The sequence below is a fragment of the Crocodylus siamensis genome, chromosome 15, assembly GCF_052110815.1.
Source record: "Crocodylus siamensis isolate JL-2025a chromosome 15, ASM5211081v1, whole genome shotgun sequence".
Taxonomy (NCBI): Eukaryota; Metazoa; Chordata; order Crocodylia; family Crocodylidae; genus Crocodylus; species Crocodylus siamensis.
Window position 1 is genome coordinate 6,248,937 of NC_143409.1, and position 10,304 is coordinate 6,259,240.

Consider the following 10,304-nt stretch of genomic DNA (forward strand, 5'->3'; position numbering starts at 1 on the left):
GCTCTCCGTCCACATCAGAGCCGTCGTCTCCCAATTCGGTTTCTCATGGAATCAGGGAAGTGACTCAGGCTTCGTGGTGACTTGGCTCTGTACTAGAGGTCAGGCAGGTTTATTGCAGGATTACTAGGAAAAGCCTCATGCTTTGTGAGAGATCAGCCTCTGAGCTCAAAAACACGAACATGAATTTGGAGCTGCCTACTGTGACCTTTTCCCAAGTTGAGCCAAGAGGGGAAGTTTGCAGCTATTCTCGTGCTCACAGTAGCAGACCAGGACTCCAGGCTGTGTTGAAGTTTATTTAAGTTGACAGCTCTCCGCAGTACTTTTCATGAACTCCTCTGAATACGACTTAAAGCAGCTTCTAGTCTGATCTAATCTGTGCTAAACCCAGAGGCTGGGCAGACAACCAAGGAGCTGATGACAGCCCCTTGATGCCATCTGGGTTTGTTAATAATCTCGGCTAGCCAGGGAATATGACCTAAAGGGCCACGCACTGCCCATCCAGGGAGTGAGAGGGTGGAATAGATGAGGATTAAGAAATGAAGATACAATCCCAATTCTAATATTATGTAAGCCTCCTTTGAGAGGTTGCTGGCAGCAAGAAAGGCCAAGTTCAAGTTTCTAGGGGTTCCTTGTATCATTATCAAACACCCTCACTATAAACCCCCACCCAGAAACCTGGGACTATCAAATACTTTCCCTGAATAGATGATACTTTCTCTCATGGAAGCACTGAACCAAGGAAAACCATATTAAGGGGGGAAAGAATGCGGTATTAATTTGGGAAAAGACAGCAACCCATTAAGTGTGTAGTTGGGTTAAAAGTGAAACACTCCCCCCACCATAGGATCTCAGGCCATAGTCCTTGGCTCCAGCATCCTTGCTGGCTGGCATGATTTTCCAATGGAAAGATGTCCCTTTAATAGGATGCCGTCTCTGCAGTCACTCTCTTCCATGTCATTCTCTCTAGCTGGGCTGCCATCCGTGTATCATTTTTCCTAACGGCCTTTGCACCATCGCCTGCTACCCTGTCACCTCCAGCCAGGAGGCACTGGGTAAACTGGCTCCTATCCCTGCAACAGCAATTGCAGTCCTTTAGGAGCACCTCACCCCATTGCTTCTCACTAGAAGGCCAGATCTGAGTCTCTGCCCATGGTGATTATAGCTTGCAGGTTGGTAAGTAGGTGCCAGACCTCGGTCGGTCCCCACAGCTGTTCGGCTCTCTCTGTGCACTGCAGAAGGGAGGTAATAGCATTGGGCACCCCGGAGCAGAGCCTCAGCGCCAGAAACTCCCTGCATTGCTACCTCTGCCCTCAAAACCCGATGAATTTTAACCAAAATTCTCCAATGGGGATGGCAACAAATGCCCACCTGTAGGTTTGCTCACTCTGACTCCCCCTGGTTCCCCGGCAGACGGTGGCAGAGAACACTTCCCGCGAACGCCAGACTGCCATGGCTCAGGACGGTGAATGAATATTTGTTTCCATTGGTACCCAAACACCTTCTTGCCATCCAACCATCCAGCCCCTCGCTGTCGGGAACAGCACGCAGAGAATGGGCCGGCGAGCGCCAGTGGGGGAATTTTCATCCGCGGCAAACAGCCTACATGCAAACATCTGCATTTCATTGCTGTCCAGGGGCTCGTGCCAAGTCTCAGAGAACAATTAGAAAGTAATCTGTATGCCTAATCCTGCAATCCTTACCAGTGAGAGCAGTCCCAGTGAGGCCAATGGGACAAATTCTCTCCTTCGGGGGAAGCAGAATTCAGTCCAGGAGTCCTACGTAGACAAGTAAGGATGTCATTCCCCCTGGAGACGGGAGTCTACTGGGCACTAATTCCCGGGATTATTCCTATTAAAGATGCTGTTCTCTCCAGCCCTTTCTAACCCGATTGGAAATACCCTCTCTCCATGTTGACAAGCTCTCAGTCCCAGAAGGAGAATTTATGTGCAAACTTAAATTAAAACCTGCATGCTCTGCTGGCCAGGAGAATGTGCCAAAGCCAGCGAGCCTTTCTAGAGGTTTAATTAATTTCCATGCCATGGAGGAGGAGGGGGAAAAACAAAGGCAATTTTTTCCAAATGCGGGTGTTTGGAAGCAGAGGGGCGCTGGTCTGGCTCCCTCGGCACGGCGCAGGGAAGCCCCAGTGACATCAATAATGCACGACCAGCCCCGGAGGCCTGTCTCTGCTGGGCTTACAGCTTGCAGGTTGGTGGATGCCTGGATGTCAGGTTGCTCCTCTGAACAGTACCTTGCTCGGTACCTTCTGGGTTCGTTCCGGTTTGCACTTAGCAAACGCTTCTGGGCCCTCCACCTCCTGAGGGCCACTGGCCCAGGTCTACAACCGTGTTCCTCCACGGAAGTCAGTTCACAGGATCTGTCGCGCCCGGCGAACCGAGTCGCTGGGTTAAAGTCTTCTAAACTTCACAAGGGCAGTAGAGATGGCCCAGGGATCAGTATGGGCCAAAATGGTTTAGCATAGCTAGCAAAGCCTTACCCATATTGCTTAGCAGAGGTCACCACAAACCTTCTTCTGGGAGGGTTTCACTTTCTGTTCGCCACCATTTTGCTTTACAATTTAGAGTCGACAAAATTCTCCACCAGAAATTACCGTGAAACAATGCCACCACATTTTCAGATGGTTTTCTACAGAAACCTCGGGGCACTTTTACAGGTGCTCTGGGGGTGGGGAGCGGCGCTTTAATTAAAGTGGCTCCAAGAGCCCCAAACCTTGCAAAGAGCCACTCCAAGAGTCACTGTAATTACAACGCTGCTGTGTCTTGTGTATCAGCATTGCCGCACTTAAAAATGGTGGCGGGGGTGCTCGAACTAAAGCTTATTTGACAAACTTTAGTTCAAGTGCCCCTGCTGCCAGTTTTAAGCATGGGGACACTGGTACACGTGATGCTGCTGGAGCACAGTAATCGCCACGCGTCGGTAGAGTCGACCGATCGGGTCCGCTCCATCACGTCGGAGCAGCCTCTGTGGCCGCATACAAGCGCCCTTGGATTTTACTGTTTTGACACACAAAAAAATGCACGGTGACCTACATGTCCTCAGATCTACACCAGATCTACCCGTTTTGTCCTGCTCATCAGTGCTCTTTTGTTATCCGATTTTTCTCCAGGCATCTGGTGTTGCTTGTCCAGATGGGTGCGGTCAGGGAAATTAATCCACCTCAGTGTTTGAAGAGTTTTAATTATATCACATTAAATCGTTGGCTAGAGGCTGGTATTCAGAATAAAGTAACCATAATGCCGTTCATTTTAGTGCACTTTGTACACGAACTGAGCTAAAGCTAATCCAGGAAGCTTGAATTCACAATAAGAGAGCGTCTGCACAGGGATTGAATGTGGTTCAATTAAGCCACTTTAAATTCACCTCTTTTATTAGTTTACACTCATTCTCCTTCCTGTCCCCATGTTAAACAACTTCTTTCATTGTAACCTCCTGGGGAAAAGGGCCACCTTTGCCCTCTTTTCACAGCACAGTGGAGTCTCACTCCAGGACTGGCGTTTCTAGACACTACTACAACACAAATAATAAATCATCGTGCTCACCAGTTGTATACGTAGCTCCATTTTGCATGTGCCCCATACAACGGATAAGAAGAGGAGGTACCTTGATACCAGTGTTTTCAGGGATCTGCTCTTAATCTGGTGCAACAAACACCCACTACTTCGAAAAGGGGGGAAAGGGGGTGAATGGGGAGGACAAAAAACCTCTGACTCTTGTAGCAAGAGGAGGGAAAAGTCCTTCCCAGCCCCATGTGGCAACTAGCAAAGCCCAGAAGCCTGTAAAAAACCCAATGCCCTCTTTATTTGTTTTGTTGCCACGTCGTTAAGAAAACGAAGAGTGATTTAGAAAAAAAGAGACAGATGCAAGAGATATAAGAGTTCACAGAGTCTGACCCTGCCTGGGACTTAGCTTCATTTGGGTAGAGCAGCAGAAAAGAAAGGGAGTACTATACCGCCGTCTTTTTTTTCTTTAGCAGGACCTTAATTCCTAATGTTTGCCATTTTAGGCAAAACCTTCCAGAACTTTAGTTGCATCTAACTACTAGTCTCTCTCTGGCCACACATCCTCAAACCTCAGCGATGCTTTTCGTATCAGGGATAATTTTTACATCTGTTACATAAATGATGCATGTACAACCAAATAGCATTTAACCATGGTCAACAGTTTAACTCATACCCAAATCCTTCCAGAGGGAAATGTCTGATCATTCCTTTACTGTAGGTCACAGCCCATAAATTTCCCCCTGTGCTATAAAAGCAAACTACTGTAGTTCATGTATTGAAACTTTTCCAAAAGTTTCAGGCAGGATTTGAGGAGGAGTGTTTAAGTTAAACAATATTTTTGCGGCAGAAAGCTTTGCTGCCGTTTCAAACCTCCAAGTGGACCCCCGAGACCAACATCATCTCCAAATTTTAATATCTACCATGGAAAAAGAAATGCTGTTAATATTCTGGAATATCAAAACAACAAGAAAAAAAGTCTGTGATCAGCTACCCCTGGAGAATGGCTGGAAAAGGAGACAAATGATAGAAGAAAATCAGAACTCCCCGCCCAGTGCTTAGAGGAGTCGGGGTAACCTTTTTGGCAGGAGTGCCACGAATTAGCCCCACACCCTCCCTGAGTGCCAAGCCCCTTCCCCTGCTGGATCAGCTGCTCTGCTTTCTGCTTCCTGCCCTGATCTCCCTGCCCAATCTGCTGCTCTGTTTTCTACTTCCTGCCCTATCAGCCACTGTGCTGCCTGCCGGTCCTCTTCTCCTACCCCACAGTCTGCCACGTCTCACATAGGAGCTGCCCATGCCACAGGTTAGTCTAGAGCAGGGATGGAGGGCTATGTTAACTGTGGTTTTTAGGGGGTACAAGCAAATTAGCTACTCATGTCCCTATGTTCTTCACTTGCATACAAAAAAATCCAGCAGAGAAATGCAAGCATCTGCGAAGGAAGATCAAGACCTTCTCTTTGGTGGGGTTGATGGCTTGAAAATGGTATTTAGAGATTTGTTTTGGGGGACTGGCTTGTAAGTAAATACATATGTATTAGAATAATGGGTCAGGACAGCAGCAGTTGATTTCTAAAGGTATTGTTTATGGCAAGATTCAGATAAACAGGCTACTGTTTTCTGATTAATCATAGGCCGTGTATCAAATCATTGAGGCGATCATGGAAGGAAGCATGCAGCCTCCTGAGGGACAATCCACAGTCGCAAACAGGATGAGGAACGGATACGAGCCGGTGACTTGGTGTGGGGGCAACTCAGCAAGACAAAGCCTTAAGCCCCGAGCGGTCCCTGCGGAGCTCGAGATGCATCATCCCTTTGGCTGTAGGAGGATGCTGGCTTTGGACCAAGTGCTGAGGCAGGGTGGGATTACATTTCAATTAACTCCAGCTAGGCGCTTAAAGACTGACAGGTGAAAAGCCTTAAGCAGATTACAGGGGACAGTAATAAGACCATCCATTACTTTCTGACACATTCCTCCACCTCCTCCGTGATCTGAACTTGCCCAGCGTGCCAGGGCGGCCCCGATTTGGGGTCCTTCTCTCAACCGATCGAATGCAGATCCAGGGCAACGTTTGGCTCCCATCAGAGCCCAGAGGCCGGGGGTAGCTGGGCTGTCAGCTCCCTCTCTGTTACAACCAGAGGAGAAATACCAGAGTCCAGCTTATGCAAAGGAACATGCATTTGATCTCCCAAGACTTCAGTGAGATGAGCTGAACTGGGGACTGAACCGGCATGCTTGAGGTTGCCCTGCTTGCTGACTAGCTTGGCCTTCCTCCCAGGTGGTTGAATCCTTGTGCACAGCTCTCTCCCAAAGGTACCACCTCTCCTCCCGAGTTTCCCTACCTGGATAGGTAGCTCTTGCACCACTTTACCACGTAACAACTGAGCTCCCCCGCCAAACCCACCCACCCCAATCTTGCAAGCCTTACTCTCCTTCCCGCAGGCCTGGCGCTGGTTGCAGGTAGAGCGGGCTGGAGCAAAGCTGGCCTACAGGCTTTCTTTAACCCCTTTCTCACTAAGGGAACTCCTGCCCCACTACGGGTCCTTTTGCCCAAATTTGTTCCACTTCCGTGTACCGTGTCCTGTGCTTCCTCACAAGAACAAAGCAAGCAGAGAGCGATCCGTCTCACTTTTAGCAAATTTAGAATGAGAATACCAGCTGCTTCCTATGCGGTGGCTTCGAAGGAAGTGTTGCCTATGTGAAGAATAGGGGATCGATGCCAGGAGGTCTAGGCAGCAAGGCACTGAGTGCTGCCTGCAAAGACCTGAACGTGCTTTTCTGCACCTTGCAAAACCAAGTTCTCCCAATAGTTAAAAATCCCACTGAAGAGCACCGAACACTATAATTCACCCCAACTTGGCAAGTCACTGAGTCTCTTGGGCTGTCTGCACCAAAGGTACAGACTGAGAGGGGATTTGATAGCTCGCTAGGGGCTGGAAGGGACCTTGCAGATCATCGGGTCCAGCCCCCCGCCGCTCTAGGCAGGAAGACAGCCGGGGTTAGGTGACCCCTGCGAGGTGACTGTCCAGTCTCCTCTTGAAAACCTCCAGGGCAGGTGACTGCACCACCTCTGAAGGGAGCTTATTCCACAGCTTTTCCTGGTATTAAGCCTGAAGCGGCCTTCCAGGAGCTTGTATCCGTTGGTCCTGGTCTTCCCCAGGGGTGCCGCAGTGAACAGTTGTTCACCGAGCTCCTGATGCGCTCCTCTGATAGAGTGGTAATCCACTACCAAGTCCCCTCTCCACCTTCTCTTCTTTAGGCTAAAGAGGCCCAGATCCCTCAGCCTTCCCTCGTATGGCTTGCCTTGCAAGTCCCTGATCATACGGGTGGCTCTTCTGTGGACCCTCTCAAGTTTTTCCATGTCCTTGTTGAAGTGCAGTGCTCAGAAGTGGAGGCAGTGCTCCAGCTGCGGTCTCACCAGTGCTTCAGCTCCCTGCAGGGGGGCTCCAAAGAGGATGGGGCTGGGCTGTTCTCCGTGGGGGCAGATGACAGAACAAGGAGCGATGGGCTCGGGTTGCAGCAGGGGAAATTGAGGTTGGATATTAGGAAAAACTCTCTCTCTGGGAGGGGGGTGAAGCACTGGAATGGGTGACCCAGAGCGGTGGTGGAAGCTCCGTCCTTGGAGGTTTTTAAGGCCTCACTCAACAAAGCCTTGGCCGGGATGATCTAGTTGGGGCTGGTCCTGCTTTGAGCAGGAGATTGGGCTGGATGTGACCTCCTGAGGTCCCTCCCAACCCTCATTTTCTATGATTCTATGACCAGCGTACAAAAACCTTCTTAAATCTGTGTAATTTTCCTATAACTCCTCCCCCTGTCAACCAGGGGAAAATGCTTTGTCCAGTTTAAAGACTAGCAGAGTCTGCTCTGCCTTAAACAATCCTGTGATTAAAATGACCCTTAGCTAAAGGGCTGCTTCCATGCCAGGCCACCCAACCAAGATGTAGAGCCAAAAATCAGCGCCAAAGTGACCAAAACTTAAAAAGTATTTTCACTCAACTGCCTCTCCTGAGCAAGCCACATCAGAAAGAGCTTAACAGGCCACAAATCCGGGTAAGAGGAAAGCAGGCTGTAAACATCAATCTCACTGTAACTTTTCCTGGGAAATCCGATTCGCAGTAAGTCTCTCTAGGTACATACCTTATTTTTCATGCCCTTTTCTGCTCTCCAAGCATCGAAGTCAAGACAGAAGCAGCGGACCAGAAGCCAAGAACAGGAGCTGCTGCTCCTCCGAAATTCAGGAAGTGCTTCGTCGACTTAGAAACCTTTGTGTGGCTCGTCTGAAACCAAGAAAATACACATGCTTCCTAGGCTGACTTCCAAAAGAGCTGGCAGCAAGCCTTACACATATACTATGTACACATCCTGATACCTCAGTCTGAGGTCTCCACACTCAAAGTCTATCTAGGCTGCAGGCTAGTGAGGCAACCCCCCACCCACATCTTCTACTAGCTAGTTTTACACTCAGCAGCACGGGGTACAGTGTGAGCAGCAAAATCCAGCTGGGAACCAGGCGATTAGCTCCAGGCTGCGGCTGCTACGTTGCAGTCTGTTCCTGCTCTGACCCAGGAAGTTGCACATCCAGAAGGGAGCTCAGCATCCTCTCTCCTTGTCAGTGCCAAGCACCAAAGCATCTGGGATCTAAGTGCTGGGTTCGCTCTGCTGGAGGATGAGGGCTAGCCTTGGAGTTGGGATTTGCACTCCAAGTTCCCAAGACGCCAAGTTCCAGTGTTTTTGGACCCAGAGAGGCTTGTATATCCTTTGCAAACCCAGGCTGAATCACGAGCAAGCCTACAGTTGGATCGACTTATGATCTGGGCGGGGAAAACCACCCTAAACTCTGCTGTTTGGGCTAAGGCTTCAGGGGACAAGGTCTACTAGACTGAAAATGGAGCCAAATTCAAAGAAAAATCACCTCGAACCAACCAGATAGAAGTGCTGCTTGCACCCTCACAGTAAAAGCATGGAGCTATATGAAGTCCCAGGACCGATCTCCATAGCGTGCTAGTGACATTTCAGCAAAGATACACTGAGATGGTGACCGTATGAAGAAAAGACCCATGCCTATATTTCAGGACAGACTGGTTTGCCACTGAAATGGAAAACTAACTCCCCCTGTGGCTTCCAGTAGGCATAGGATAGCACCACGCTCAGACACTGCAATGAAGGACATTCGAAAAACCAAACGGATGAGATACATAAAAGAAGCAGGCCCAAGTCCCTTGTGTACCTGGCAATTACCAGGGCCCACGTATCACACGATGCGCTCTGCCAAGGGGCCAACATCGTTCCTTTGTTATTGCAATAGCTTCTCGGTGATCTCGTGTGTTTTTGTTCTTTTACACTGAGGACATACACCTTGCATAAATGCAGCCCGAGACAGGTTGCTATTTACGTGACCATCCCACAAACATTTTCTCTTCCCTCTGGTCCATCTGGCAGCAGGAACGGGAAGGATTCGGTGAAGGGGCAGCGGTCAATGCAAGACCCCTGCCAAATTGCGTGTTCTGCTTCACACTCAAATTAAAACATAAAGAATTAGCCTGTGCCCCAGCTCCCACTGCCTGCGGTTACGACGGCAATGCTGTATGCAGTGATCCCCAGGAAGCTAACTGACAGGCACAGGTGAGGAAGGGGAGCAAGCACCACTTTGCTGGCCTGGCTTTAAACCGAGTCCGTCTTGGACACCACTGGACAGTGAATGTCAAAGTCCATCTTTGTTCCAGTGGTCCAGTTTGCCTCTGCTTTAAATAAGGCCTTCACTGAAGGCCGAGTCTGGCTTCAGTTTGCAAGGACTAGCCAAGGGACAACTGTATTTATGGCTGTGTTGGAAAAAACATTCTGTTTAGGTCTGGACTCATTAGCGAGCCTTCCCCCAAACTCTCCGCTAGCTCACCCCAAGCTGCAGTGGTCCTACAGCTCTCCGCTTCCCCCAGTTATTTGGTGAGCCCTTTAGAGTGACACCAGCCTCAGCTCCCCCTTCATCTCACAGGTGTCCGCACCGACTGCCTTGCTAGATCCTGATAAGAGCATGAGAATGGGGATTTCCCGAGTCAGGCCCTCCAGCACGGTGTTTCACGTGCTGGGAGAGTAGATGCTGATGGGGAGGGTGAGCAGGCCACGTCCAGAATATGCAACCCCCTGCCCTGCAGCGCCCAGCATGCAGAGCCTGCAGCCCTATGTGCGGGGCTCGAGACCTACCGATGGACATTCGCTCCAAGTTTGTCCAATCCCCTTGTGAACGCCACTAAATGAACACGTTCCCAAAGCCTATGCCGCACTCCAGCCCCCTCACCTCACTCAGCTGCCTCCTGCACCCAAAGTCTAATTCAAAGAGGAGAAGGGAAGAAGAGAATGGGGTGAAGTAAAAAGAGGAGCGAAATGAAACCATTTCCCCCCATTAACAACCAAAGAAGGTTGCACCCTGGGAAAAGCTTGAGAGCAATGAGTGGTGAGGTGGCTCTGGGGTTGCCTATATGGGGCTTAAGTCAGCACCAACGGCTTTGAGTGTGAACCTGCCCGATCCCAGCACCTTGGTAACACACAGAAATGTTCAAGCGTGTAAGTCAACAAGGCAGGGGCCTTTTCTAGCTATTCAGCCCGTGTCTGATTCAGCCCCGCAAACAAAGCATCTGAACATCTCCAGGCAGCAGCAGCAATACTGGTATCCCTCCCCGTCAGCCGATCTGGTCCACAAGGCTCCTAGGACAGGGCACGAGCAATGAAGAACTCAGGTCCCGGGCCGTCCGTATTTTACAGGGCAACGTCTATGTCCTCCTTCAACTCCTCCGCTC

At 49.9% G+C, this 10,304-nt stretch overlaps 1 protein-coding gene across 3 annotated transcripts in view; it reads right to left on the minus strand.

The window, feature by feature from the left end:
• Nucleotides 1–7,853, minus strand: part of LOC149852054 (gonadotropin-releasing hormone II receptor-like) — a 64,352-nt gene extending 56,499 nt beyond the window's left edge. For all 3 annotated transcript variants that reach the window (XM_090029307.1, XM_090029304.1, XM_090029306.1), the window contains exon 1: nucleotides 7,651–7,853. The gene's annotated coding sequence lies outside the window, so the exon portion shown is untranslated. The remainder of the gene's footprint in view (nucleotides 1–7,650) is intronic.
• Between the last annotated feature and the right edge of the window lie 2,451 nt (nucleotides 7,854–10,304).